This window comes from Rhinopithecus roxellana, chromosome 7 (genome assembly GCF_007565055.1).
Source record: "Rhinopithecus roxellana isolate Shanxi Qingling chromosome 7, ASM756505v1, whole genome shotgun sequence".
Taxonomy (NCBI): domain Eukaryota; kingdom Metazoa; phylum Chordata; class Mammalia; order Primates; family Cercopithecidae; genus Rhinopithecus; species Rhinopithecus roxellana.
The window spans coordinates 85,598,130-85,624,280 of record NC_044555.1 but is presented as its reverse complement, the minus strand read 5'-3'; the positions used below and the strand labels follow the sequence as shown (position 1 = coordinate 85,624,280).

Sequence of the window (26,151 nt, the reverse complement as noted above, 5' to 3'; positions counted from 1 at the left end):
TTTTTTTTTTTGAGACGGAGTCTGGCTCTGTTACCCAGGCTGGAGTGCAGTGGCCGGAACTCAGCTCACTGCAAACTCCGCCTCCCGGGTTCACGCCGTTCTCCTGCCTCAGCCTCCCAAGTAGCTGGGACTACAGGCGCCCGCCACCTCGCCCAGCTAGTTTTTTGTATTTTTTTTTTTTTTTTTTTTTTTTTTTTTTTTTTTTAGTAGAGACGGGGTTTCACCGTGTTAGCCAGGATGGTCTTCATGTCCTGACCTCGTGATCCGCCCGTCTCGGCCTCCCAAAGTGCTGGGATTACAGGCTTGAGCCACCGCGCCTGGCCTCTCTAGGATTTTTGTATGCTTATACAAATATTGAAATACAAAAAAAAATTAAAACCCACAAATTGGGCAACAGAATGCAATGTATGAGCCAAGCAACTTTTTTCCACTTAATGCATCTTTCTGTATCAGCACCTTATTGTGTTTAATTGGTGCCCTATTTGGGATTGTTTTCAGCTTCTCCTGCAACAAGTCACCTTTTATTATGACTCTATCCATGGGATACATGCTTAGCAGTGGAGTTGCTGGGTTAAGAGTTTATGCCCTTATGGTTTTGATAGATATTGCTAAATTGCCCTTCTACCAGCAGTATATAGCTTGACTTGTTTCTATCAGGCATTTTTTTTCATGCCTGGCATAAATTATTGATTAATAAACTGGGAACACAAAGGTAGAACCTCATCTATAGGAAGGGGCATAGTTGGTTAGGAGACCACGTCTTCCCTAATGACCATTATGAGGATTGGTTTTCAGCCTTGAGAATACTCAGAGGGATGTGTATTTACTGGTTTTCTCCTGGGCTTGGCCTGAAACTGGCTTTTACTTTTCTCAACCATGGAGTAAGAATATGCATATGAAGTTGGGAGACAATACCCAGATAGACAACTTTCTGGGAATATTCGATGACATGCCTCAATTAGAATTGAGGTGGTTAGAAATGGACCCTCATTACTAAAGAGGTTGTGACATGTAAATATCAGTGGGTCTCTGAAATAGAAACATAGGTCATTTGGCATTTGGTGCAGTGTATCAAATGGAACATAATATAATAAACATAAATGTAACATGTTATAATCATGTTACAATCGTTACTACCCCTTTTATCTCTTCCATGAAGTCTTTTCTGATATTTCTTCATTCCCCATCTTCTCCCACTCCATGATGACATTTTTTCACACTGTCCTTTAAAAAATATAGCTGGTTCTGCATTTTGGGCTTTTGTTTTATTATCTTGGATCAGATATGTATCCCTAATCAAATTTTAACCAACACTTGGTTTCTAATCCTCTTCACTGTGGCTGGGTGTTTGGAACATAAATATTTTGATTGGTTGCCCACTCTAGAATTCTTCTGATTTTATGGGGTCCCTGTGCTTAGTAAAGGAGGGCCCTCTCCTGGACATCTCCCCCTTGTAGGCCCACAGAACGGTACTCATAAAGGATTCTGTCATCTCAGTCTTCAGAGCGCTGCTTTCCTGCCTAGGGAAGGGCACAGCAGGGTGCCATTTTTTATATGAGTTGGTATCTGAAGCAGCAGAGGATGGCAGATGTTTGAAGATGCTTCTGTGAACCCTGGTGGGTACAGCAGCTGCCAGAGCCCAGGTAACCATGTGAAGGGCTCATGTTTTCTGAAATGTCAGGGCTTTCTGATGGGCACTTTTTAGGGTATTCTTGGCCACAATTCTTTTTTGAGTCAGCCTGAAGTGTCCTGAAAGGTGGAAGCTAAAGTCCATGTAGGTTTGGCCTCAGGCTGGGCCCCTTAGAGGAGGTGGGGCAGCTTTCCTCTCCCTTCTCCTTGCGCCCCGAGGGCTGACACTGTGCCTTGGGGACTCTCCCTGGCCTTTCCCAGGGGATGACCTGGAGAGAGTCTTAAAAAGTCTTAAAAAAACAAACCAAAAAGCTGTTATTTATTTTTCTGATTGTTCAGATAATATATTTTCTTTTATAGCAAATTAAGAGGGCTTTTGGGGCGCAGGCAGTGTGATCTGAGGAAAATGACCTCTGGGATCAAATAGTTCTGGGTTGGAATGTGAGCTCTGTGGCCTTTTCCCTAAGGGGCTGTTACGGGCCAAATTTTGTCCCTAACCCCCGTACCTCATAATGTGACTGTGTTTGGAGATAGGTCCCTTAAAGAGGTGATTAAGTTAAAATGAGGCCATTAGGGTGGGCCTTAATCCAATCTGACTGGCGTCCTCATAAGAAGAGGAGATTAGGGCACACAGAAAGATACCAGGGGCGCGGACGCACAGAGGAAAGACCATATGAGGACACAGCGAGCAGGTGGCCATCTGCAAGCCAAGGAGAGGGGCCCCAGGAGAAACAGTGTACCTTGATTCCAGCCTCCAGAGCTGTGAGGTAATGAATTTCTATTACTTAAGCCCCCCTAGTCTGTGGTAATTTGTTATGGCAACCCAAGCTGACTAAGATGGGGGCTTTTAGCAAGTCAAGTCCCCTGATTTTGCTTTCCTAAAGAGGAACCACAACACCCTGAGTTGACATGAAGAGTGGACACAGTGCCTGGCTTCTAGGAGGTACTCTCAAATGGCAGTGGTGGTGGTCACCATAATCATTTAATAATATGGTAATAGAAATCATATATATCTATATGATTTCTCTCACCCAAGTTTTCTGACCCCGTCTGGTTTGAGGTTTTTCTTTTTCTTTCTTTCTTTATTTGTATATATTTTTTGAGACGGAGCCTTGCTCTATCACCCAGGCTGGAGTGCAGTGAGTGGCACAGTCTCGGCTCACTGCAACCTCTGCCTCCTGGGTTCAAGCAATTCTTCTGCCTCAGCCTCCCAAGTAGCTGGGATTACAGGCCTGCGCCACCATGCCCAGCTAATTTTTGTATTTTTAGTAGAGACCTGGTTTTGCCATGTTGTCCAGGATGGTCTCAAACTCCTAACCTTGTAATCCACCCATCTCGGCCTCCCAAAGTGCTGGGATTACAGGTGTGAGCCACCGTGCCTGGCCTCTTTTTATTTTTTTAACTTTCCTTTTAAGTCCTTTTCAAAGAGGCTTGCAAAGAACTCATATGATCAGAGATGGGTACTTTATAGGTTGAGTGAAGTATTTTCTTTTGAGTAACTCTTTTCATCCTTTTCATCTGTTAACATATTGGAGGGCCAGGTAAAATTGTATTTAGGACAAGGATTCTGCTGCTAAAACAGATTCAAAGTGACTTTTGCTGTGGTGTGAATATTTACTGTACCTGACACCCATTGTATTAGTTTGCTTGTGCTGCTGTGACAAAGTACCACATGCTGTGAGTGGCTTAATCAATGGAAATTTATTGTCTGGCAGTTCTGGAGGCTGGAATTCAGAGATCAAGGTGTGGGCAGGGTTGGTTCCTTCTGAGGGTCATGACAGAGAATCTGCTCTGTGCCTCTCCCCTTGCTTCTGGTGGTTTGCTGGCAATCTTTGGGTTGTAGACACATCACCCCAGTCTCTGTCTTCATCTTCACATGGCATTCTCTTCTCCCTGTGTGCCAATCTCTGCTTTCAAAGTTCTTCATTTTGGGTTTTTTTTTTTTTTTTTTTTTTTTGGAGATAGGATCTTGCTTTGTTGCTCAGGCTGGCGTACCCTGGCATGATCATGGCCCACTGCAGCCTCCATCTTCTGGGCTCAAGTGATCCTCCCACCTTGGCCTCCCAAAGTGCTGGGATTACAGGCGTGAGCTACGTCGCCCGCCCAAAGTTCTCCTTTTTATAAGGATACCAGTCATATTGGATTAGTGCCCACCCAATGACCTAATTTTAACTTGATCATCTGCAAAGATCCTATTTCTAAATAATGTCATATTCATGGATACTGGGGATAAGGACTTCCATATCTTTTGGGGAGATACAATTCAACTCATAACACAAATTATATTGGAACCCTATTTACCATCTGTGCACCTCTGCCTGTGGCCAGCAGCCTCCCAGGAGAAGTCCCCCTGCCTGGTCTGCTGTTCCTGTTTGCCATGCAGATTTCAGCTAAGAAGTCACCTGCTAGAGAGGCCTTCCCTGGCCACCCTCAATATAGAGTGATTGAATGAATGAAATAGATTGCAGAGTAAAATTAAAATGTGATTGAGAATTATGCTGAGCATAATTTACCCTTAAAAGTGTGAGAGAACTCTCCACCCCACATCAATGTTACTTGTAACTTTTTTGTATATGTTGGCTGTGTCCCCACCACAGATGCTATTTAAATATCATTTTGTGCTTGTGAATTGAGATGTCGGGCACCTTCTGAATGTCATGATGTTTCCTATTCTGTGTGCCGAGCGTGCCAAGAGGATTCAATTTGTTGGATTTAGGTTTTTTTTTTTTTTTTTCAATGAATCACTATTTGATTATGATTTTACAACAATTCACAGAATCAAACTGGCTAGACCCCTTCTCTGAAGGACATCTCAGGTCCAGAAAACCTGTGAATCATGAATAAGGGAAACATTTACTAATGCTAGTTAATTATCAGTGTTTGTTAAATATGTTCTCCTTGCTGAAACTGCTAGGGGCTGTGCAGAATACAGAAATAGAATAGGCAATAGCTGTGGCCTCCAGGAACACACAATTCACATCAAACAGCCAAAAAATATATAATACATGCAAAGTTGTGTGAGAATGTGTAGTACAGAAATTAAGAAGAAGTGCTTGTTGTGGACCAGAATGATCAAAGGCAGGCTTTGTTGAGGAACTTAGCTAGGTTTCGGCTGTGCTTTAAAGAGTTAGAGATCCCAGGAGAGGAGAGAGAATACCAGCTCAAGACAATATTAACATAATATCATTAAGCTGTATAATAGTCACAGTGTATTTTGTACTACCAGGTTTTAATAAAAATTTTCTTCACAAGATAGATATGTGACGATTTGTAACAGAAAAATATTGTATACATCCTAAATGTCCATCAACTTGAGATATATAAGTTATAGTACATACATACAGTAGAATACTCTACAGTCAGAAAAAAGAATGAGGATGCTTTTTACCGCTATGAACCTTCCAAATATATTATTGTTCAGTGAGAAAAGCACAGTGCAGGACAGTGAGTATGATATGCTAATGTATGATATTTTCTTAAAGAAACTAGAAGTTGCTTAAGAAACTAATAACCTGGCCGGGCGCGGTGGCTCAAGCCTGTAATCCCAGCACTTTGGGAGGCCGAGACGGGCGGATCACGAGGTCAGGAGATCGAGACCATCCTGGCTAACACGGTGAAACCCCATCTCTACTAAAAATACAAAAAACTAGCTGGGCGAGGTGGCGGGCGCCTGTAGTCCCAGCTACTCCGGAGGCTGAGGCAGGAGAATGGTGTAAACTCGGGAGGCGGAGCTTGCAGTGAGCTGAGATCCGGCCACTGCACTCCAGCCCGGGCGACAGAGCAAGACTCCGTCTCAAAAAAAAAAAAAAAAAAAAAAAAAAAAAAGAAACTAATAACCTATGTGTAGTAGTGGCAAACTGGGAGAATGGGAGCTCGATTGTGTATGGGGATGTTTGTGTGTATGTGTGTGATTTGAATGATGTAAATGTATCCTATTCAAAAAGTTTGACAGGTATGACAATAATAGTATTTGGTCACACTGTTGATACTCTTAAATTGACCTAGTGTTTTGCCTTGCTGGGACATAATAAACGAAGATAACCAGCTACACCAGATATCCTAGAGATAAACTTTTGCATTTGCCCAGAGAATGAAATTCCCTTCACCAGCTTTTCACTTTTGTTGGCTGCCACTAGAAAGGTTTCAAACATAACACTCAGTAGAGGGGCTGGTCTCAGGAACCCCTTTTTACCCATCGTCTATCTTCAGCAGTTATCATCTGCTGGCCATTGCTGTTTTGTTGGTTCTCTCTCCTCCTCATTCTTCCCTCTTCTTCCCTGTCCTCGATTATTTTGAAGGCAATGCCATTCTGATGGAATAATTTAGAAATATTACTCTGACCTCCTGAGTCCCACCATGGCCCCAGACATGCAGAGTAAATTAGAGCTTAGGTGGGAAAAGCTGTCTTTAATGGAATTTGGCTCATCTCATTAAACTCATTTGATTTTACTTAAAAAAAATTTTTAAAAATTATTGCGCAATACACATAACATAAAATTTATCATCTTAATCGTTTGAAGTGTATGGTTCAAATAGCATTAAGTACATTCACATTGTTATGCCACTAGTCTTCAGAACTTTTTTATCTTGCAAAATTGAAACTCTGTACCCAAGAAACACCAGCTCTCCATTTCCCCCTCCCCCCAGCCCCAGTAACCACCATTCTGTGTTCTGTGTCTGAATTTGACTGCTCCAAGTACTTTATGTAAGTGGAATCATATGTGATTTGTCTTTTTGTGACTTTCTTATTCTACTTAGCATAATGTCCTCAAGGTTCATCCATGTGGTAGCATGTGACAGGATTTCCTTCCTTTCTAAGGCTGAATCATATCCTCTTGTATGGATATACTACATTTTGTTTATCCATTCATTCATTGATAGATACTTGGGCTAACTTTACTTTTTGCCCCCTCTTGGAGTATAAGGTTTTATGGCTCATAATAATTTCATGCTGTAGCTCATCAGAATGCCTCAGTACACTAGAACCCTCCAGTTAAGAGAATAATTCTGAGCAGTTTGAGAATATATATATATATATATATTTTGAGACAGGGTCTCACTCTGTCACCCAGGTTGGAGTGCAGTGGCGCAGCCTTGGCTCACTGCAATCTCTGCCTCTCTGGCTCAAGTGATGCTCCCACCTCAGCCTCCCAAGTAGCTGGGACCACAGGTATGTACCACCATGCCTAGCTAATTTTTTTTTTTTTTTTTGTATTATTTGTAGAGACCGGGTTTCACCATGTCGCCCAGACCAGGTTGATCTCCACCTCCTGGGCTCAAGCAGTTTGCCCACCTTATCCTCCGAAGGTGCTTGAGAATTCTTATACCAAATACTTTGACTTAAAAAACCAGCACATTTTCCTTTCTGCTTTTGTGACCAAGGACAACTTTTTCTCTCAAAGTTCTTAAATTGAATTTTGTCTCTTATCGGACTAGATTATGAATTTAGAGAGACTGGGGCAGGGGGTGGGGTGGTATCTTCATTTGCCCAGTACCTGGCACTGTGCTTGGTGCTGGGTGGGTACTGAGTATATATTTGTTGGAGTAGGAGTGTTACTTTGGGCAAGGCACATACCTACACCTGTATAATTAGGAATTTGAACCAGATGAATTCTAAGACCTCTTTTGGTTCTAACATTGTTTGGGTCTATCATTAAACTTGAAAATTCCGGGCTGGGCGCGGTGGCTCATGCCTGTAATCGCAGCACTTTGGGAGGTCAAGGTGGGCAGATCGCTTGAGGTCAGGAGTTTGAGACGAGCCTGGCCCACATGGTGAAACCCCATCCATCTCTACTAAAAACATAAAAATCAGTTGGGCGTGGTGGTGCAGGCCTGTAATCCCAGTTACTCGGGAGGCTCAGGCAGGAGAATCGCTTGAACCCAGGAGGTGGAGGTTGCAGTGAGCTGAGATCGCGCCACTGCACTCCAGCCTGGGCGACAGAGTGAGATTGTGTCTAAAAACGTAAAATAATAAATCTGATGATGAAAATTTCAGACTTTCTGGAATACTGGAGAGTGGGGGGAGGTAGTGAGATTTTTAGATAGACATATTTTCACTGCCCCTCAAATGATACTCCGAGGTGGTCACCTACAAGTAAAACCATCTCAGGATATAGTGTTTCTTAAAATAACATTCTGGATTTGGGACTTCCTCTTTGTGCAGTGGGTATCATTCTTTGAATAACAAAAAAGCTACCATCTAAAAAGTGATTTTAAGTTAAGCTTAATTGTGTACCACATTTCCTAAATATACACGGATAGAAAACAAACCTCCTCTTGACATAATCATCTTTATAATGAATCTCATAGGAAGTCTTAATGGTAATCTTACCATGAGAAGAAGTCAAAGCAATGAGCAACTGAGGAAAATGAAAATTCTGGAATTAGAGGAAAAAATGCTGATAAGAAAGGACAAATGTGGTCTGAGTATTGAATCTTGTTGATTTTCTGAACTTTATGCTAGTTTGTACATTTTTATTTTAAGCCTGGTTTCCAAAAGTCTCTTGTTAGCAACCAGATGGTCGTTAAATAATTGATACGGGTTCATTTTAAGCCCATTTGGGGAACATAATGGCCTGAATTTTCCAGTAGAAGGATTTAGTAATTCTGCTGGTCTTTGAATGCCAACAGGATTTTTTGGAAATTGAGTTCCCTAATGTCTTGGAAGTAACTCTTGGAAAATAAGAACCAGTGAATTGATTGCATGATGTACTTGGAATAAAAAGTTAAGGATATGGATATGGTTTGTTTAGGCTAAAACATCCACCCTTAGAACTGGTTAAATTTGTAAAATTAGGTGAGGATTTGTGTGTGTGTGTGTGTTTTGTTTGTTTTCTGAGGCTTGAGTTAATGAATATGAATAGACATTTCAAATACACTGATATTTCCCATTTTCAGACAGCTGTTCAAAATTCTAGGGTCTGTGCATGTTTTTACTTATATCTGGGAGCTAAAAAGTCTGAGATCATAGAAACAGTAGAATTATGGTTATTAGAGGTTGGGAAGGGTAGGGAGAGAGGAGGATAGGGAGAGGTTGATTAAGGGATACAGAATTACAGCTAGATGGGAAGAATAAGTTCTAGTATTCTGTGGCATCGTAGGCTGACTGTAAACAACAATTTATTGTATATTTTCAAACAGCTAGAGGAGAGGATTTCAAATGTTTCCAGCACAAACAAATGCTCAATGTTTGAGGTGATGGATATGCTAATTATTCTGATTTGATTATTATGCATTGTATATATGTATTGAAATAGCACATGTACCCCATAAATATGTACAATTATTATGTGTCAATTAACTAAAACACTGGGGTTTGCTACTCTACAGTCTTACTAAATGCTTTTCAAAGAAAAAGAAACTCCTTAAAGTGTGGTTTGCAACGAGAAAAAGGGTTGTGAGTTGCCTCCAGAGTCAGTGAGCCTCAGTGGTCATTTTGTTGTTGTTTTTGAGACAGGGTCTCGCTCTGTCACCTAGGCTGGAGAGTGCAGTGGCACGATCACAGCTTACTGCGACCTCGACCTCTTGGGCTCAAGTGATTCTCCCACCCCAACCACCCGAGTAGCTGGGACTACAGGCACATGCCACCACGCTGGCTGATTTTTGTAGCTTTTTTTTTTTTTCTCTTGGTAGACAGGGTTTCGCCATGTTGCCCAGGCTGGTCTTACGCACTCTGGGCTCAAGAGATCTTCCCACCTTGTCCTCTCGAAGTGCTGGGATTACAGGCATGAGTCACCGTGCCTGACCTGTTATTTGAACTGGAGAAAGGCATCAGCAACTGTTTTGGGGGTGCTAGTGAGCCGCAGGTTGTGTTGCTGGAAACAGTTAAAGAGGAAGCTGAGATCTGTCTGAAAGACCCTCATGAACTGTCAGAGTGGTGACAGAGCAGCTGTGCTATGGAGAGGTACTCCTTTCAAGTGCTTTTTTTTTTTTGGGTACCAAATTTCTTTATTTGAAGGAATGGTACAAATCAAAAAACTTAAGTGGATGTTTTGGTACAACTTATAGAAAAGGTAAAGGAAACCCCAACATGCATGCACTGCCTTGGTGACCAGGGAAGTCACCTCATGGCTATGGGGAAATTAGCCTGAGGCTTAGCTTTCATTATCACTGTCTCCCAGGGTGTGCTTGTCAAAGAGATACTCTGCCAAGCCGGATTCGGGTGCTCCCATCTTGCACAAGTTGGTCACGTGGTCACCCAATTCTTTGATGGCTTTCACCTGCTCATTCAGGTAATGTGTCTCAATGAAGTCACACAAATGGGGGTCATTTTTGTCAGTGGCCAGTTTGTGCAGTTCCAGTAGTGACTGATTCACATTTTTTTCCAAATGTAAAGCACACTCCATCGCATTCAGCCCGCTCTCCCAGTCGTCATGGTCTGGTTTCTTAATATCCTGAAGGAAGATTCGGCCACCTCGTTGGTTCTGCAGCTTCATCAGTTTCTCGGCATGTTCCCTTTCCTCATGAGATTGGTGAAGAAAGTATTTGGCAAAGTTCTTCAAAGCCACATCATCGCGGTCAAAGTAGTAAGACATGGACAGGTAAACGTAGGAAGCGTAGAGCTCCAGGTTGATCTGGCAGTTGATGGCGGCCTCTTGAGTCCTGGTGGTAGTTCTGGCGCACCTGCGAGGTGGACGCGGTGGTCATGGCGGAGGCTAAGGACAGGTGGCGGCGGCGGTGGCTGCGCGGCGCTGGAGCGGCGGCAGGGTCCTTGGGGCGGTCCGAGGACGCGGTGAAGAGGTGAAGGAGGGCTGGCTATGGGCATCCGGCCGGGGTGGGGGACGAGCGCCGGGTTCCGTCCAAGCACTGTTGAAGCAGGAAACCCCGACGACTCTCGGCGAAGAACGTCTGGCCTCAAGTGCTCTTTTAAGTAGTTCGTATTCTCAGAATGTCACTAGGTGTTTCCGGCAGAATCCCATCTTGCAAAACATGTCCGTCCTGGGCTCTGTTTTGTTGTGTATGTGCAAAGCCTTCCTTTCCTCTCCTCTGCTCACGCCACCATGGCTAGCCAGTCTTTGGCTGTCTTGGGATCTGAGTGGAGCTCCTGGTGGAACCAGCCCCAGAGGCCTCACTGATGGACAGATTAGTTTTCCTTGGCTGCCACAACAAATGACCACAAACTGGGTGGCTTAAAACAGCAGAAATTTATTATCTCTGATTTCTGGCGGCCAGAAGTCCAGAATCAGTGTGCCCTCCAACGGTATTGTAGGGGAGTAGCCATTTCTTGCCTCTCCCAGTTTCTGGTGGCTCCTGGCTTTCCTTTGCTTCCAGCCACATCACGCCTATCTCTGCCTTCCTCTTCACATTGCCTTCTCCTCTGTCCATCTTCTCCTCTGTCCATCTTCTCCTCTGTCCATCTTCTCCTCTGTCCATCTTCTCCTCTGTCCATCTTCTCCTCTGTGTGTTTCATATGGGGACAACACTTGTCATTGGATTTAGGGACCCCCAGGATAATCCACAATGATCTCTTCATCTCAGGATCCTTAACTACATCAGCAAAGACCCTTTCCCCAAATAAGGTCCTGATTCTGGGAATTAGAATGTTGACATATCTTTTTAGGGGGTTGCCATGCAACTTACCACAGTAGGAGTACCAATTCAGGATGGGGCCTTGAAAAGGAAACAGAAGAAACAAAAGCCTTCATAATGTGATAGTTTAAAAAATCTGCCTGGTCATTTAAAAAAAGCCTTCAGAAAGTAACTTTATTGAGGCATATTTTAAATATCATATAATTCACTCATTTCAAGAATATAGCTCAATGGTTTTTAGTAAACATACCCAGTTATGCAACCATCATCATAAAATGCTTTAGAACATTTTCTTCACCCCAATAATATCCACATCCTTCATGCCCATTTATTGTTAATTCCCATTCCCACTCCCAGCTTCACTGCCTGCTGTCTGCTCTCTCTCTAGATCTGCCTTTTCTGGATGTTTCATATAAAGTGTTTTTTTTTTTTTTTTTTTTTTTTTTTTTTGATGACAGAGTCTCACCAGGCTAGAGTACAGTGGTACAATCATGGCTCACTGCCGTCTCGACCTCCCAGGCTCAAGTGATCCTCTGTATCCTTAAGGGATACAGAATCTCAGCCTTCTGATAGCTGGGACCACAGGTGCATGCCGCTATGCTTAGCTAATTTTTTGTTGTTGTTATTTAGACGGGGTTTCACTATGTTGCCTAGACTGGTCTAGAACTCTTGTACTCAAGCAATCCTCCCACCTTGGCCTCCCAAAGTGCTGAGAGTACAGGCATGAGCCACCATGCTTGGCCTAAAATTTTATTTAAAACTTAAGAAAACCTTTCTGATTGTAAAGTATGGAGAAGAACAATCCCATCACCTGGAGCCTGTTAGAAATGCAGAATCTGCATTTTAGCAAGATCCTCAAGGCATTCTATATATTAGACTTAGACATACTGGTACATTGTATCTGCTATATTGATCCTTTGTCCACTTGATATATTATGAGCACTTCCCCAAAAGTATTATATCTCTTCTGAGAACATTTTAAATCTCATTGTAAGAATATACCATAATCTATTTAACAGGCCGCTTCATGGCAGGCATTATTTCCCCATCTTTTTTGCCCTTGAAAATAAAGCTGCAATAATTATCTTTGTGTAGAAATATTTGTGTATCATTTTATATCTACTATATCAGTAATTCATTTTCTAGGAATTGATTATAAGACAATAATTATAGACAGACTGCTAAAATTTAGAAAGTGCATATGTAAATACTGATCAGTGGAGTCAGTCATTTAAAGTGCTGTTTTCCTGGAAACTAGACCTAAAGCCAAGCAGATAATAGGAAATATGAACCCCCAATACATGATGTTAACACATCTTGCTAACTCTCACCTCCTCCTCCTCCTCCTCCTCCTTTTTTTATTGAGACAGGGTCTTGCTCTCTCACCCAGGCTGGAGTGCAGAGGTATAATCATGGCTCACTGCAGCCTTGACCTCCTGGGGTCAAGCAGTCCTCCCACCTCAGCCTCCCAAGTAGCTGGGACTACAGGTGAGCACTACCACACCTGGCTAACTTAATTTCTTTTCTTTATAGAGACAGGGTTTCGTCATATTGTCCAGGCTGGTCTCAGACTCCTGGGCTCAAGTGATCTGCCCACCTCGCCCTCCTAAAAGGTTGGGATTACTGGTGTGAGCCATTGTGCCCAGCCACCTCCATCTGCTTGAGCATTGGTTTCATTGTTGAACAAAATGAATGAGCAAATAATGAATGAATGAGTGAATGACAATGGCATCAAAAAGTGAGGTATAGGTTGGTACTGAGCAGCAGTGAAATAGAAAGGAACAAAATGCTGGACCCACATGTAATCACTTCCTTATCATAATTATAATTTTATCCTTTTGTAATTTTATCCTTTTAATTTTATCTTATTGTAATTTTATCCTTACTCAATTTCCAACCTCCAGTAGTCGGTTCTGCCCTTGTAAGGAGGCCAACGTGTCACTCCTGGAAGCCCCTGCTGCTTCAACTGTCTGTAGCTCACTACTCGTAGGTGGAAAAGTCAGTCATGGGAGTGGCGGTACCTTCCTCAGATCACACCGACTGGGCTTTCGATTTCGTTTTCCCACTTTGCACAAGGATTGTAGTCTCTAGAATATTTACTGGCCTCCCTAGTTCTCAGATCCTTGGGAAGTCTGTGAAGAGGTCAGGACTTGTGTATTCACTTCGTATCTGCCCGATTGCCAGGCTCGTTAGGTCAAGGAGGAATTGAGCGAGTTCCAAGGAGAGGGTGAGTCTGAATTTTCCCCTTTCTTTCCTTCTTTCTTTCTCTTTCTTTCTTTCTTTCTTTCTTTCTTTCTTTCTTTCTTTCTTCTCTCTCTCTCTCTCTCTCTTTCTTTCTCTTTCTTTCTTTCTTTCTCTCTTTCTTTCTCTCTTTCTCTCTTTCTTTCTCTCTTTCTCTCTCTTTCTCTCTCTCTCTCTCTCTCTCTCTCTTTCTTTCTTTCTTTCTTTCTTTCTTTCTTTTTTTTCCGAGACAGAGTCTTGCTCTGTCTCCCAGGCTACAGTGCAGTTGTGCAGTCTCGGCTCACTGTAACCTCCTCCTCCTGGGTTCAAGCAATTCTCCTGCCTCAGCCTCCCATGTAGCTGGGATTACAGGCACCTGCCATTGTGTCCAGCTAATTTTTGTATTTTTAGTAGAGACGGGGTTTCACCATCTTGGCCAGGCTGGTCTCGAACTCCTGACCTTATGATCCACCCGCCTCGGCCTCCCAAAGTGCTGGGATTACAGGCGTGAGCCACTGCACCTGGCCGAATTTTCCCCTTTCATTTTCTGCACTGCCGTGTTCTCTGAGCTTTCCACTGCTTTAGCGTTTCCTGATAAGACCAGCTTTTCTTTCATCCTGGAGGAGTAGGATATGAAGGAATCCCTGCCCCCCACTTAAGTGCTCATCCCCATGGGGTGGGATCCAGCCAGCTTCTCCAGAGGATCTCGGCTCCTCCTGTAGCCTCAACCTTTTTTGTTTCTCTGGATGGTGACTCTCACACCAGAGCACATGTCAGAACCTCCTGGAGGACTTGCTCAAACACAGACTGCTGGACCCCACCCCATGCCTTCTAGTTCAGTAGTCTGGGCTGGGCCAGAGAATCTGCATTTCTAACAGGTTCTCTGGTGATGCTTCTTGTGTAGAACCCCATTTTGAGAACTACTGCTCTGGTTCACCCCTCGTTGCCCCTGTTCCCCTGCAATTGCTTCCAAGTAGGCAAAGTAAGGCACTGAAGGACTGGTGTGTTTGAGGCCCTTGCATCCAGGGAGCCCATCCGGACCTCTAGGGGCAGCGCCTAGCAGTGGTGTGTGCCTGTTCCACCAATGAATGCAGCTTTAGACAGGCCTTTCAGAGTATAAGAAGCAGTGCCTAATTCAAATTCCTTCAGGTAGTGGAGGTGAGAACTAGGGGGTTAAAAACAGAGCCCGAGGTCCTTAGGGCTTCATGGGAACTCATCCAGTAAGCCAGCAGGTATGGGAAGGCTAGGGCCTCAGCCCGCCACATGCCCTTGTGTTTCATCTGGCCCAAGGCTGTACTGAATATTATAACCTTTCAGCCCTGGCCCTTTCTGTTGACTTCCTCTCCTCTCCTCTTGGTGGGATTTTCCCCTGTATTTAGGGCAGGGCAGTTTCTTCTGGAAGGATCCCTGTGGCTCCAGGCTCTGTGTCTGACCCTCCCACCTGACTCTGTAGCACAAAGCCCTGGCCAGTTGCTGGTGGAAGCTGCAGTCCTTAGTGAAATGGGAAGTGGACTGTGGTTCCTCAAATTGCATTGTCATCTGGAGGCTCAAGGGCCTATCTTTTTTATCCTCAGAGGTTTAAAGACAACCGATGGTAGCTGGAGAGGGTTAAGAGAGATGGAGGGAATCTTCATTCAAGTTTGTCTTGCTCAGTGATCTTTTAATGAGTCTTTCCAGTCTTGGGGTGGTTGTGTGCTCTTTCAGTACAGATTCAGGTGGCAGGTGGTTGGTGGTTTGGTTTAAATCAGAGGTATGTTAAAATATTCAGGATGGTGAGGGTGTCTGTAAAACTAAGAGAGGAAGTGGCTTAAAGAGCTAGGCTGTCAGCCGGGCACAGTGGCTCCCACCTGTCATCCTGGCCCTTTGGGAGACTGAGGCAGGAGGATCGCCTGAGGCCAGGAGTTTGAGACCATCCTGGGCAACGTAGCAAGGCCTTGTCTCTACAAAAAATTAAAAAGAAAAAATTTGCCAGACATGGTGGTGTGCGCTTGTGGTCCCAGTTACTCAGTAGGCTGAGGTGGGAGGATCACTTGAGCCTAGGAGTTTGAGATTACAATGAGTTATGATTATGCCACTGAATTCCAGCTTGGGTGACAGAGCGAGATCCTGTCTCTTTCTAAAAGAAAAAGAACCAGGTTGTCAAGCTAGATTTAGAATTAATTCTCTTTTTAAAAAATTCTTTTATTTTTTCCATGGGACTCTGCTTGATATGGACTTAATTCTGTTGTCTGATGGCCCAGGAACATCACTGCCTAGTGGATACCTCACCCACTCCCACTCTTTTTGAGGGTTTTCTCCAGGGAGTTGCATCTGTGAGGCAGTCTTTCCCTCCTGCTTTCATTCCTCCCCCAGCATCTTCTCTTAGGCCCTGCTAGGCCACTTGAGCAAGAATCTCAGGCCATAAAACATTTCCACATCAGATTTCCTCCAACAGCACAGAGCACTTATGGCTCACACGTGGAAGCGTGGACATTGACGTGTTATTCTGAGAGTTCTGACTTTAGAGCATTTTGAGGAAAGTATCTTCTGAGGTCTTTCTTTCCTGTAAGTTAGCTGTAGCAGTCAATTCCTTTTAGGGGGTGGGGGAATGAATTCCTGGCACACTCTGTTGTCCTTTGGGCTAGTCACATTTGTGCTAAATATCAGGCGAGCTCCCTGCAGACGCCATGGGAAGAGGACAACATCTTATTCTTGGCAATTTGCAAGGGGCAAATTAGGCTGTGGCGCTTACAAGTAGAATTATTAAATATCAATGGGGGATAATAAATGTGAAGTAGCTTGCAAATCTTCTGATATTATGTCTGTTTCAGTGAAAACACAGCTGCTAAGATACTTTCCTAGCTGTAATCGAGAAGGTAATTTTCCTGAAAGGCCATTTAAAGCAGATCTTTAGTGCCTTTGGCTCATTAAGAAGCATGAATAGGAGTAAGTCTCTGAAAAAGATGAATTAGACACAGAACAGAGGAGCGATGGTGTCCATGATGCAGGATGATGGTGTCCAGGGCCCGGGTACTCCAAATAGGCCAAGGACTAATTTGTTGTATGGTTTATTAATGGACTGGAGTCAGTCCTGGACTAATACAACTAATTCTTCCGTTTAGAGTTAATGTTGGCACTCAATTTTCCCCGGTAATGAATGAGTTAGAGTAAGCAGGCACATAAGTTTAAGATACAGTGCTAATATTTTGTGAGAAACATCGAACAAGGCTTGATGTTTAAATCAATAGTTGAAAGTGTGAGGGAAAACTTTCCAGAAAAGGCTTAGAGGCTAAATAAGAACAGTTAATTGAAAGCAAACCAAGCCCACCCAATATTTAGATTTGTTTAGAAGCCAAGTGAACATTTGAGAAGAGAAACATTTCTTTAGTTCCATGATGTCATCGGTTTTCCTGGTGTGTTTGGAGCTTTTGACATTGGTGTGGTACTTTACCTCAGTGAGGCTGATGGAACAGAGCGGATGTTGCAGGGCCTCAGTTTCAGAATTCTTGTCATATACTCATGAAGACCTGTGGAGAGATTTTGCCTCAAGTCAGTTTGGATGGCTTCTGCCCTCCAGTCTGATAAAATCCCCTGATGTCAAACCACAGATGGAATTTCCAGAGACTGTGCTCTGTGGACTGGTGACAAATCCTTTGTGAAAAGTCTGTGTGACACTACTAAACAGAGAGGGCTTTGGGGGGGAGAATGAGGGGACCAACGCGCTCCCCTCAGAAGCCTTGATGCTCTCATAGGAGGTCTGGCCAGGTGTGAGGGTCTAGCTTTGTAAAATAGGAAGACCCCTTTGATGATTACTTTTTTTGTCTACTTAAAACTTTTTGGATTTCTCTGTAATTTAAAGAATATAGTTTTTAAAATGTAAAGCTGAAGATTCATTTTTCTGTGTGTTAATAAAGTTAATAAACACCCCATATTTATTGGGGAAGGCAGTATAAACTAGAATTTCCTTAGGTTTCTTAAAAGTTCACCAAGTGAGCATCACTGGAGATTAACAAAAGGATCTACGCAAAGATTTATTTTTACTTTGCTCAGGCGGTTGTTTATAAAAGGTAAGATGAAAAACCAAAGCACACGTTACAGAGTAGGAAATCAAGTACTTTTATTTTATACCAGAAATAGGAGGAAAAGGATAAAATCAGGGTGAACTCCTAAAAAAAAAAAAAAAAAAAGACAGTCAAAAAAGACCCTGCAGGTAGGAGAGTTGGGAGAGTTTTTTAGCCATGAGGACTATTTGACCTTGGTGACAGTGCAGCTACTGAGTTCCCAGAATTCTGCCTTTTCAAGTCATGTAACATTTGCAAATGCTGACAAACAGCTGCTAATTCTGTTTTCTATGAAACGGTGACAGGGTGTTCTCAGGACATGAGCTGCTTCTCCCCAGAGCCACATGCCTTTCACACAGTGGCACCATCAGCGGGGACCTGGGGAGGAGACACCAGTCCAGAAAATGATGATGATTTTTTTTTTCTTTTCTTTTTGAGCCAGAGTCTTGCTCTGTCGCCCAGGGTAGGGTGCAGTGGCGTGATCTCGGCTCACTGCAAGCTCCGCCTCCCGGGTTCACGCCATTCTCCTGCCTCAGCCTCCCGAGTAGCTGGGACTACGGGCGCCGGCCACCACGCCTGGCTAGTTTTTTGTATTTTTAGTAGAGACAAGGTTTCACCGTGTTAGCCAGGATGGTCTCGATCTCCTGACCTCGTGATCCGCCCGCCTTGGCCTCCCAAGGTGCTGGGATTACAGGCGTGAGCCACCGTGCCCGGCCGAAAATGATGATTCTTATGGGTGTGTGTCGGGGGGTGTGTGTGCACGCGCTTGTGTGTGTGAGAGAGACAGAAACTGAATTGCTTGAGAAAATTTGCATTTGAGTTCAGAAGTATGAGCCCACATCTGTGAAAGCAGTAGGTAAAAGACTAGTGAATGCAGATGACTCAGATATGTGCACAAACCTGTGGCTTTACAGTTATAGAAAATACAAATATACTTTGTGCTGAATTTGAATAATTTGAAGTGAGGTACAATTCCAAAGAGCAAGTTGTGATCTAGTACAAAGGAACCTCTGGAATGAGTGACAGCTCGGAGAGCCAGAGGTGAAAGGAGGAACGAAACCTGTGTCATGGGCCACCCTGGAGGCTGGGAGATCTCCTCTTATGGGTTTCTCTCCTATTTGTGTGTCTGTGTGCCTATCTGTATTCTCTATGTGAGTCCCTATGCTTGTGCATCAGTGTCTCTGTGTATGGGGGTTCTGTTTTTTCTGTGTCTATGGGTCTGCCTCTCCCACTCTCTGTAAACGGGCTACCCCAGAAACACTTGCCAGGTGGAGCACACTGGCCTGGGTCAATGCCACATATGGTTTCTTACAAGTTGCAGAAAGGTTATGCTTGGCAAAAATGGGTGTGCCCCAAAGCCCCACACAGTGAACAGGTTTTCTCATGATCTTGTCACACCTGTCACAAGAGTGGGGGAAGATGAGGAGGAAGAGCCAGCTGGAAGTTTTACAATCGTGTTTAATTTGTGGTTTACATCCTCCTCCTGACCCTTTTCCCTGACAAACCACCCACACACTTTTCACTTTGCATTACATTTGCCCTCGCCCATCTCCATGGGATATTCCCAGAATTCTGAATGCTTCCTTTGACTTTCTCTACTGCAGAGACTATTCTCCCCGGGAACGATTATTACAGCTCCCGTTAATTTTCATGTTCATGTTCAATGTTGGAAAGGAGAGGAAATGGGGGGAGCATGGGTGGTGACTCAGGAAGCTGAGGAAATCGCCCTTATTAGGCCTCAAATTTTCTTCTCAAAAAAAAAAAAAAAAAAAAAAAAAAAAAAAAAAAAAAAAAAAACTGGCCCCAGGCTCTTTGGGCCTTATTTTTTCTGATTGCTAGCTTTCCTTTGACCGCCCTCCTTTCATTTCTTTCTCTCCTTGGTTCTGCTTTGAAGGTCACAAAGCTTCTCAAAGCTGTTAGAGGTGGTGGTAACTCGCTTTATTAAAAGATTACTCTTCGGCCGGGCGCGGTGGCTCAAGCCTGTAATCCCAGCACTTTGGGAGGCCGAGACGGGCGGATCACGAGGTCAGGAGATCGAGACCATCCTGGCTAACACGGTGAAACCCCGTCTCTACTAAAAGTACAAAAACTAGGGCGAGGTGGCGGGCGCCTGTAGACCCGGGAGGCGGAGCTTGCAGTGAGCTGAGATCTGGCCACTGCACTCCAGTCCAGGCGACAGAGCGAGACTCCGCCTCAAAAAAAAAAAAAAAAAAAAGATTACTCTTCAGCTGTACCAGTGGATTTCCCCTAACAGCGCTCCCAGAAGATAAACGGACTCTCTTATTGTCGGTAATAACTTTGAGTTTTTAAAGAGGACACCGTCATTGGCAATAATTTAAATGACTTGTCTAAGGCATTTTCCCAACTGTTTTTCTCTTTTTCCTCTTCCACTTTGGCAAATGTCATGAATTTCCTTTTTTTTAAACCACCAACACAAGTATTTTTTTCGTTTTTCTTTTTTGTTTTTTTGAGACGGAGTCTCGCTCTGTTGCCCAGGCTGGAGTGCAGTGGTGCGATCTCAGCTCACTGCAAGCTCCGCCTCCTGGGTTCATGCCATTCTCCTGCCTCAGCCTCCCAAGTAGCTGGGACTACAGGCGCCCGCCACCACACCTGGCTAATTTTTTTGTATTTTTTAGTAGAGATGGGGTTTCACCGTGTTAGCCAGGATGATCTCGATCTCCTGACCTCGTGATCTGCCCGCCTTGGCCTCCCAGAGTGCTGGGATTACAGGCGTGAGCCACTGCGCCCAGCCAAGTATTTTTTTCTTAAATAAAGTGTATACTTAAAATTTGTAAAATGCAGGCAGGAACCAGAAAGATAATTCACTTTCTAGCCAGTCGTTTGTTATAAGCATGATGATATGTGTTTGTTATTTTTCTACAAAAATGGAATCATATTGTAGGTGGTGTTTTATAAGCAATTTTTTTGTTTGTTTGTTTTAATTGTGGTGAAATACACAGAAAATTGTAACCAATTTTTTTTTTTTTTTTTTTTTTTTTTTTTTTTTGAGATGGAGTTTCGCTTTTGTTACCCAGGCAGGAGTGCCATGGCACAATCTCAGCTCACTGCAACCTTCGCCTCCTAGGTTCAAGCAATTTTCCTGCCTCAGCCTCCTGAGAAACTGGGATTACTGGTGCCCGCTGCCACGCCCGGCTAATTTTTGTATTTTTAGTAGAGATAGGATTTCACCTTGTTGGCCAGGCTGATCTTGAACTCCTGACCTCAGGTGATCTGCCTGCCTCAGCCTCCCAAAGTGCTGGGATTACAGACATGAGCCACGGTGCCCAGCTGTAACCAACTTTTAAGTGTAATATTATGTTACTTAATTTTCTACAGCATCAGTAATGTTTTTCAAGTTTTTTAAAGTTGCAGAACCCTTTCCTCAAAGACCAGAGAGCTTCAAGCAGAGCTGCACCACCATTGAGGCAGGAGTGGGGAGCCCAGGCTACATCTTGTCAATGTTGCAGTTTACAGTTACCCTCCCCATAGCTTTGAGGCCTCCTAGGGATCCCAGTCACACTCAGTAGCCGACTTTGAAAGCACACAGACCTACCTTATAGTGCCCCAATTGTTAATATCTTAGATTGCTCTAATTTTCTTCTAAAGGAAAAATTTTGAACACACTTTAAATCCTCTTTGAAGCACATCTGTGATTACTTCCCTAGGTAAGTCCTTATAAGTAGAGTTACTAGGTTCAGAATATGAGCGGTGTTGTTTTTTTCTTTTTGGCCTGTAATCCATATTGCCAGCTGGTCTTCGCCAAAGTGTGCCAACTCAGACTCTCATAGTAATGTAGGAGAAGGCTCAACCCCCCATTCCCTGGGTAAAATAAACCTTAAAAATTCAGTCTGTTAGCAAAAGAAACTATCAACAGGGTAAGCAGACAACCTAGAGAATGAGAGAAAATATTTGCCAACTGTTCACCTGACAAAGTTCTAATATTCAGCGTCTATAAGGAACTTAAATTTACAAGAAAAAAAAACATTAAAAAGTGGGCAAAGGACATGAACAGACACTTTTTAAAAGAAGACATACATGTGACCAACAAGCATATGAAAAAAAGCTCAATATCATTGATCATTAGGGAAATGCATATCAAAACCACAGTGAGGTACCGTCTCACACCAGTCAGAATGGCTACTAAAAAGTCAAAAATAACATGCTGGCAAGGTTACAGAGAAAAGGGAAGACTTATACATTGTTGGTGGGAATGTAAATTAGTTCAACCACTGTGGAAAGCAGTGTGGTGATTCCTCAAAGAGCTAAAAACAGAACTGCCATTTGACCCAGCAATCCCATTACCGGGTATATACCCAAAGGAATATAAGTCATTCTACCATAAAGACACACGCACAAGTATGTTCATTGCCACACTATTCACAATAGCAAAGACATGAAATCAGCCTAAATGCCCATCATAGATAGATTGGATAAAGAAAATATGGTACATATACACCATGGAATACTACGCAGCCATAAAAAAGAATGAGATCATGTCTTTTGTGGGAACATGGATGGAGCTGGAGGCCATCATCCTTAGCAGACTAACACAGGAACAGAAAACCAAATACCACATGTTCTCACTTATAAGTGGGAGCTAAAGGATGAGAACACATGGACACAAAGGAATAGACATGGGGGCCTACTTGAGGGTAGAGGGTGGGAGGAGGGAGAGGAGCAGAAAAAATAACTATTGAGTACTAGGCTTGGTACCTGGATGACGAAATAATCTGTACAACAAACCCCCATGACACTAGTTTATCTAACAAACCTGTACTTAGTGACATTATTTTCATATGTCTCTTGGCCACATATGATTCTTCTTTGAACTATTTATTCATAACCTTTGTCCATTTTTAGATTCAGATGTTTGTCCATGAATCCGAGCGTGAGAACCCTTGGTTATACTGCGTGTAGACATTTTAAATGATATTTTCAAGAATCAGCTGTGACACAAAAGGAGTGGGGGATTGTGTGCCAGAAGTCTTACAGAGTTTAGCATGAGAACTTGGAAAGAATAAACTTCTGGACTTTGATCTCTGATTTTATGATTCTGTGATACTAGATAACTTATCTGCCATTTAGGAATGCTCTGTCATATTGACTAGAGAGAAAATCCGGAGTTAAAACCAATGGCTGCATTAAGTTAGGAGATTTTTTCTAGCGGTTTGATTAATCTTTACTGCTCCAGTACCCAAACTGCAATGTGAGAGTTCAGTCTTGTGGCTTATTACAACCACACATTATATTAAATATCTTCTACTTGAGAAAAACAAGACGTGCCCCATGTGCATTTTGAGTACGTTATATCATGAGTAAAGTGGCTGGAAGGTAGTTAAGACAGAATTTCTTTTTGTTTGTTTGCCAAGTGATGCTAAATCAACAATAATATTGCTTTGAAAAGGAGCAAAATTATGTCATGACTATTTGCAATGAAAATAAATTATAAGGCCTGGTGTGGTGACTCACACCTGTAATCCCAGCACTTTGGGAGGCCGAACTGGGTGGATCGCTTGAGTCCAGGAGTTCAAGATCAGCCTGGGCAACATGGCAAGACCCTGTCTCTATGGAAAAAAAGAAGAAAAAAAAAGACAAAAATTAGCCAGGTGTGGTGGTGCATGCCTGTAGTCCCAGCTGCTCAGGAGGCTGAGATGGGAGGATTGCTTGAGCCCAGGAGGTGGAGGTTGCAGAGGGCTGAGATCAAGCCACTGCTCTGCACTCTAGCCTGAGTGACAGAGCTAGACCCTGTCTCCAAAAAAAAAAAAAAAAAAAAATGCAGCTGTATAATAATATTGTTCAATATCCTCTTGTGAAGTGAAAACCTCCTTCTGCTTAACAGGGAGGTGTCTTTATTTCAGGACAGGAAAATTTACATGGAATAAGAACAAAGATCTTACTAATTAAAAAAAACCCAAATATGTGTGTGTGTACACACACTGAATTTGACCAGACAGGAAAACAAGATTAAAATGTCAGTTCTGTCTTTTCAACCTGAATACCTCCAACAGCTACATTTTAGAAATTTCTGAGATAATTAATGTGTACTCGTATGTTCACTCATAAATCAGACCATGGGATTACTGATGAAAGGATGCAAACTTGGGGGTCAGTCTTGGAAATTTTTGACTGAATTTTAATCTTCCTATTGTGAATATCTATTTCATGTTGAAAACTCAGCATTTCCTATTTCTCCTAAACATAGACACCACAATAAATAGTTTGTATCTATTTCTTTTCCTTCAAGGAGAACATAGTTTTTTGCCCATATTATCTAGCTGCAAGATAAATTAAATGCCAGCTGAAATTGTTTGGTGTATCTGGGATGCCCGTAGTATGTGCCGTTTGGTTGTGTGGCTGAGTCAATGGCATTAGGTGGACTTTAGCCTCCCCGTGAGTGGTTATTAGGGTTGTGGATGGAATGTATTGAATTCAAATCTCTCATTTATAAGGCGAGGTGTGAATTGTAGAATGACGCTATTAACTTGGGCTGAACCCCAGATATTACTGTGTGCTTTTTTCCCCCTTCAACATGTCATGGAGACTTAAAACAGTCATCCACATGTCCTTTCCATATTTAACCTTTTGGAGGTGCTGTTTTATTGCTGAGCCAGGGTGGTTATAGCCGATTGGCTTAAATGGACAGACAGCAACAAGATAGCTGAGAAGGGTAATAGATCCTGCCACTCTGTTCATTTTGTTTGTATCTGGGTAAAATTCTCATAAGTTGCAGCCAGTGTGTGTGTTTTTTGTGTCTCTGCATTGTGTTTGCAGTCAATCAGAAAACTGATACCCATGTGGTGCATTGGTATCGACAGGTCTCCTGTGTGTGATCTAAAACCATTCTGCATTTCCATTTGTCAGGTTTCCCTGTGTGCTCCAGGTTCAGAGCAAATTAACTTCCAAGTCAAAGAAACCACCGAAGCTCTGCTTGAACTAAAGCTAAGCTACTCTACTGGTGTGGGGGAAGGGGGGAGGTTGATCATTAGAGGACAAGGGCAAGTTGAGAAATTGTTCTGTATTTCAGTCAGTTAATTATCGCAGCTTCCCAGCAAGTCTGCAAGGAGAAATGAGAAGAACATCAATAAGTGATTATTTTCCTTCGTTATTCTGTTCACCTGCCATTTACTGTGCATGTTCCAGGGGAAGAGAGATTAGCAGGGGTTAACTTTAAAAAATCGGAGTCCCAGAGGACTCACAAAGGCATGCTGTGTCTGCCTTTCTGGTACTGAGTGATGAGGGTGGGACAGGGCTGGTGCTAAACTTTTAGATCTGTTTTTAAGCTTTGAGGACAAATTTTATGAATATGAGCTGCTTCTTTAAAAAAAAATCCCTTTCTACTCTAAAAATAGTTTGCTGGGAAAAAGTTTGTGAATTGTTTAAGACTCAGAAATTCAGCTGAGCATGTTTCCTTATAAATAAACAAAAAAATCACCTCACAGCTACTGTCAAAAAGCAGATGTGGCTTCTTAGGAAAGAAACAAGATTTCTGGGATGTTAATGCCAATGTCAGAATGTGAGAGAAAATTCAGAATTTTCCCTTCTGGCTTGCTCTTTTCAGACCTTCTAAATTCTACTCATTTCTTATGATCAAGTTGGTATGTTGTCCCTTTTGGAAAGAGTTTTCCCAGGCAGAATGAATGGCTTTAGTTTCTGTTCTTACCGGTACCCTTAGCAACACTTGTCTCTTTTCCTGTAACACTTTATGTTAATGACAATTGCTAATATTTACTGTATGCCAGGCACTGTTCTAAGCTCAGTTCATGTGCTATTTTATTTTGTTGTCATAACTCTTTGAATTAGATACTACTATTCTCATTTTAAGGATAAGGACTATGGTAGGCAGAATAATGGCCCCTCAAAGGTGTCCACATTCTAGTCTTCAGAACCTGTGAATGTTTACCTTGTGATGCAGATATGGTTAAGGATTTTGGATTAGAATCACAAGGGTCCTTATAAGAGGGAAGCACATGGGCAACAAAAGCAAACATACATAAATTAGACATCAAAATGTAAAACTTCTATACATCAAACTATATAATCAACAGACTGAAAGTGCAACCTGAACAATGGAGAAAATATTTTCAAATCATATATCTGATAAGGGGTTAATATCCAGAATCTATAAAGAACTCCTACAACTCAACAACAAAACAAATAACCCGATTCAAAATGGGCAAGGGACTTGAATGGACAGTTTTCCAAAGAAGACATACCAATGACCAACAAGCAGATGAAAAGATGCTCAACATCACTGACCATCAGGTAAATGCAAATCAAAATCACAGTGAGATTGCACCTCACACCCATTAGGACGGCTGCTATTAAAAAAGAAAAAACAACAAGTGTTGATGAGGATGTGGAACTATTGAAAGCTTTATATACTGTCAGTGGGGATGTAAAATGGTGTAGCTACCATAAAAAACAGTGTGGCAGTTCCTTGAAAAATTAAAAATAGAATTACCATATGATCTAGCAATTTTACTTCTGGGTATATATCCAAAAGAATTGAAAGCAGGGTCTCAGAGATATTGTATACCCATGTGCATAGCAGTATTCACAGAAGGCAAAAGATGGAAGCAACCCAGGTGTCTATGCAACAGAATATCATTCTGCCTCAAAAGAAGGAAATTCTGACACATGCTACAATGTGGATGAACCTTGATACATTATGCTAAGTGACAGAAGCCAGTCACAAAAGGACAAATACTATATGACTTAACCTATATGAAGTATC

General features: G+C 42.7%; 1 protein-coding gene and 1 pseudogene across 5 annotated transcripts in view; one reads left to right on the top strand and one right to left on the bottom strand.

Annotated features, from left to right (window-relative positions):
* Positions 1-26,151, top strand: part of SH3KBP1 (SH3 domain containing kinase binding protein 1) — a 370,029-nt gene that overhangs the window by 98,990 nt on the left and 244,888 nt on the right. The window lies entirely within an intron of this gene.
* On the bottom strand, positions 9,550-14,412 carry LOC104682412 (annotated as a pseudogene). Its single transcript, XR_750689.2, has 2 exons — positions 14,315-14,412; positions 9,550-10,491 (listed from the first exon to the last, which is right to left on the bottom strand). The product of XR_750689.2 is annotated as a ferritin heavy chain pseudogene (transcript).